Source organism: Curcuma longa, chromosome 7 (assembly GCF_044706935.1).
Source record: "Curcuma longa cultivar G26 ecotype Majalengka, Jawa Barat chromosome 7, ITB_CL_G26_1.1, whole genome shotgun sequence".
NCBI classification, from domain to species: domain Eukaryota; kingdom Viridiplantae; phylum Streptophyta; class Magnoliopsida; order Zingiberales; family Zingiberaceae; genus Curcuma; species Curcuma longa.
The window spans coordinates 6746513-6751946 of NC_133867.1; positions in this window are offsets into that span (position 1 = coordinate 6746513).

Genomic DNA, 5434 nt, shown 5'->3' on the forward strand with positions numbered 1-5434 from the left:
TGGCGGCCGATAATGGCCGGACGGTGAAGCGGCAGCGGCGAGGGGTCGGGTTGTCGCGGACAAGGAGCGCAGCATAGAAATTTCCTATATATATATAGTAGATTTTTATTTTCCAAGTCTATTCCAAGTTAATAGAAATAGCCAAGCAAGAAATTAATTATGATGGCGACTTCTATGGATGTAGGGGTTGGTGGTCGATTGATTTCACCCTTTTGTGGATGTGGAAATATGCATTTGGTTGATTTGAATTCCCGGGAGGGATGAGGTCCTTAATACTTGAGGTGCCATTGACAGCAAGAGATACGTGGTTAAGGGCTTTTGGATTCTAGGGTTTAGGACGAGGCTTAAAGATTACTTCTTCATAAAAGTTCTCCAATTTCTCTACATCGAAGGTATGCTCCTTCATTTAGATAGCTATTGCTCCACGAGATCTTATGATTTGCTGAATGAGGTAATTGTGCAAAGCTGGAGAGTGTTGTTGTTGGCTTGGCGCTAGCTGTTGAAACAAATGGCAATCATTTTCACTCCAATGGCACTGATGAAATGGCTTTTCAATCTGTATGATATTAATCGAAGCTCTATCTAGTTCATTGCACAAAAATGAAGCTGAGTTTTATTCATTTTATGTGCTTCTCCATCTAGGGGGCGGTAAGATCTCCAAAATGGTCAGTTTCTAGCTTCTCTACCGATATGTACTACAGTCGCCAATTAAATGTTGTTCTTCCTCATATACATATATGACCACTCGACTTGAAGTACTCTAACTCTTTCAATTCTTCAATCAAATGAAATGTGCTTTGTCATGACATTGTGTTGGAAATTTAAATGGAAATAAAAGGGGTGGAGGGAGGAGGTTCCTTTGTGAATAAGAATATAGTCCCATATTGAAAGTTTTAAGGCATAGTTGTTGGTTTATATTGTGTCACAAATATTGATGTTGTGAATAAATGCATGAGGAGAGGCTCTCTCTCACGTGTGAGTGCGCAGGGGGTCCAAATCCAGGCCTGGATTGCACTACCTGTAAGGCAACTTGTGTGCGAGCGCAGGACAAAATTTATATAAGCGAATAAACCGACTCCACCGAGTCGTAATATCAAAGGTTACTATCTCAGTTCACCGCGATCTACCTATGCTTAGTGGTCAGCGCGATTCTGTCATTGTATCCTGGGGAACAAATATCCGTCATGACCTCTAAGCACCACCGGAGGGGACAAATCTGTTTTAAGGAAAACACAGGTCTCGACATCGGCCTCTGCGGCTATCTCGCCGTCTTGACCTTCGGTTGACTTAGCACCGATGATCGAGAAAACACCTGCCGCTACTAGCAGTTTGAAATTATCAGTTCAAGCCATCTCTACAAAATAAGTTGATTTGTCTTGTAATTTAATTATGTGAAGAATTAATCTCTCCGACAAAGATTGTCCAACACATTGATCAGGTAGGTAACTCTTTCAATTCTTTCTCTGGACATCAAATGGTTATGGTTCCTCTGATTTTTGCCACCATCTTCTTGGTGGTGAGTCTTCTACCATCGTCGACTGTCCGTTAGGTACTCTCAACTAGGCAATTTCAAACGTTTCTCTACTAGTCTAGAAGCTGAAGCATCAGAACTCCAGTTGTGTCTTGTGGTGCCGTTTCTCAATGAGGTATTCTCGAACACTCAATTCACCTGGCACGAGTTGTAAGAGATTCCATATAGCCGATTTTATTTAGTGGGATAAAGAGACCATCTAAGCATTGCTCCTGAGAAACACAACAAAAACTCAGGTGTATAATAATCTTAGCATTATGCTTACGATATTCTAGCAGATAGTTGAATCACTTTACACTAGTAATACTCCTGATGAGGGGTGGATAAACTTAGCAATGAAGAACAACTTAGCATTGTTAAAGTTTGCTAAAGTTTTTGTTGATAATCTGTAGCCTTTAAGCTCTTCGATCGTTTCAACTTCTCATGGCTGTTACGTTGTCTGCGTCAGTAGGAATATATCTCTCTATGAGATATACATCAATCACTAGTGTGAATTTATGATCAGATTTTTGTTTTCCAAGTCTTCCACATGGTGTGTGGAGTTGACCTGGAGTCAAAAGTTAGAAGAATATATAATTGTGGCAAGTGGAAACAGATGAGATCATGAAAAAGATATGCAAGACAATCTCTGTAGATTAACTTCATTGGCACATGGTGTGTGGAGTTGACCCTGAAGTCAAAAGTTAGGAGAATAATATAATTGTGGCTAGTGGAAACTGATGAGATCATGAAAAAGATATGCAAGACAATCTCTCTGTAGATTAACTTCATTGGATTTAGTTTTAGCCAATAGAGGCGAGTTGTAGATTAATTAACTTCATTATATTAGATATATAGCCAATAGAGGCGACTTGTAGATTAACTTCATTGGATTTTGGTCGATAGATGCAAGTTAGTCAATAGGAATAGTTAGGCAATTAGCACTAACTCTCATGGTGACTTCCATGGAATTTCCTGTTAATTTTGAACAAATTAAATAAGAGATATACAGAGGAAGAAAAAATGCTACCGTCAGTGAGAAATTTTCATAGGATTGACTCAGTCATCTTTAAAATTAATTGAATTGAAAAAATTAAATATTTTGATGATTGTTGAAAAACTTTCATAGAACTGACACTACAAAACAAAACATGCCTAGCGACGGAATTTTTCCGTCGCTATTCCGTCTCTAAGCTAGGTTAGCGACGGAACAGAGACGGAATTAACCCGTCGCGTAAAAATTGGTCGTTGACGTCAGCTTAGCGACGGAATTTTTATTCCGTCTCTACAATTAGCGACGACTTATTAATACTCCGTCTCTAACTTTAGCGACGCCTAAAATTTCCGTCGCTATCATTTAGAGACGGATTTTTAAAGTTCCGTCTCTAAAGTTAGAGACGGAATATTAAAATTCCGTCTCTAATATTAATTTTTCGGCGCCGAACTCATACTGGTCATTAGGTTACTTAGAGACGGATAATTATTTATCCGTCGCTATCTAGCGACGGATATTTAAACTTCCGTCGCTATCTAACGACGGAAGTTTAAATATCCGTCGCTAGATAGAGACGGATGTTTAAACTTCCGTCTCTATCTAACGACGGAAGTTTAAATTTCCGTCGCTAGATAGCGACGGATGTTTAAACTTCCGTCTCTATCTAACGACGGAAGTTTAAATATCCGTCGCTAGATAGCGACGGAAGTTTAAATTTCCGTCGCTAGCTAGCGACGGATCTTTAATATTCCGTCGCTAGCTTTTATTAAATTTTTAAAAAAATTTTGCCGTATCACATTTCCAGTGTCCCTGTTTACATATCATCAAATACATTTCTAAATTGTTCCTGTTTACATATCGTAATTCAAATTACAAAATAAACACTGCAATTCAAATTACAACATACTATTTACAAATTTCATTAATACATAATAAAATCCGTCACATATCCAAATACAATTCATAACAAAATAAAACATCACATGTCTATAGAATTTTTTTGTGTCTAAGTCATCACATTTTGAGTACAACACAGGTTTAACTGTGAAAAACAGACATCACTTGAACTAGGACATCACCAAAGTTGAAACAAAGTTGACACAGACAATGACGAGATAACCAAAAACTTGAGGATTTTGCTCTTGAGATTAAGGCAGCAACTTCATGATTCGAACCTGCAGTTGTAAAAGAATGAACCTGAGTTATTATTGTCAAATAAACAATAAATCTGCATATACATAAAAAAGCACAGAAATGTGTTGGTATGACAGCCATTGCCCAGGGAAAAAAGCACAGAAATGCAGTTAATCGCTGCACTTCAACTAAGATGCAGGAGACTAGAATAAAGATGCCCACAATCAGATGCTATAGGAACTGAACTGCCGAATCTCCCGTCTGTTTTTAAGCCTTAATTCTTGCCTTACAAGAGCTGCACTAAACAAATGGAGTGAAGCATAAAAATGTGTACACAAGGTTCTAAAAAAGCATTGGAGCTCCTGCACTTCAACTAAGATAGAGTGTACACAAGGTTCTAAAAAAATGTGTGTAGCTAAGCATAAAAAAGATGCCTTCATCGCTGCACTTCCAGGATATGAAACTTTTTTTTTAGGATTACATACATAGTTAATAATGAAAGAATGGTTTAATTGCACTTGCCAAATACTCAGGAAAACCATTGGAGTACCAATTCACTAAGATTAACCAAGCAAAATACTCCTACAATTGCGAAAAAACTAATAACTAAGATAGGTGCCACACAATTAACATTCGCCACAGGAAGTAGTTAAACTTTTCAACAGCGATGAAGCAATAGAACATGCATACTTTAAGCAATAGAATAAAGCAATAGAACCTGCAGTTGAGGATTCGAACCTGCATACTAAAAGTAACAGAATAAAGCAAAAGAACATGCATACTAAAAGTAACAGAATAAAACAATACAACATGCATACTTGAAGTAGGATATATGGCCCCTCTTAGATACAACTGTAACAAGTAGGAAAGAGCAACTAACCGGTCTTTGTATCTTTGTACATATCAAGATCAACACCCTCAAGCTGGCTAATAACCATATTACAAGATACAAAAATACAATGATATAAAATTACGTAAAAAATTCTACTTACCTTGCAGGCAACTACTGATCAGGGGCATTAGGATCCTGAGTTTCATCGTTTATGAAGTCTGCGTACGATTGAGTACAACCAGGTGGGAGTGGCGGTACACTCATGCTCTGTATCAATGCCCTCATCTCCACTAGTTGTTGATCGTGTGACCTATGTTGCGCCTCTAATGCGGTCAGACGATTCTTTAAATCTTGATTTTCTTCTCTTAGCGATGTCACCTCAGAAGAGGATCCACTGGGACGACCTCTGGCTCTGGGAGCCAACTCACGATCATACACCACTCTCGCCTGCGACCCTAAACCGTAGAGGGTGGAACTCTTTTTCCTCCCACCCACCACATCATAGTAAATCTCATTTATTTGGTCGGTTGAGAGAGTCTGTCTCTCACCTCCCTCAACAGCAGGCTGAGACGCCTGCTCAAATCTGGCATTCAATTCAGCCTGTTATAAATAAGATAACATAACAATTATTAAAATCATATTTATTATAATGTAATGTTAAATAAAGTAAAAATTCATTATCTTATACCTCAATTGCCTGCGAGCGCCTATCGACAAATGTGCCATCTTTGGACTTATGTGTTTTCGAAAATATCTCCCAACAAGTAGGAGGTCGCTGTAACTCATGCTCCTGCGTAAAAAAATACAATTCAGTCAAAATCAAATAATTACTAATACAAATGAATCTTGATTATAAACTTACTAAGTCCAAAGTGTGCTCTACAATCGATCGGGATCCAGCTGTATGCTTTGAGGATCCAGTGCTAGGGCCTGCCAGCTCGGTATTTCTATTTGCTCGAGCGGT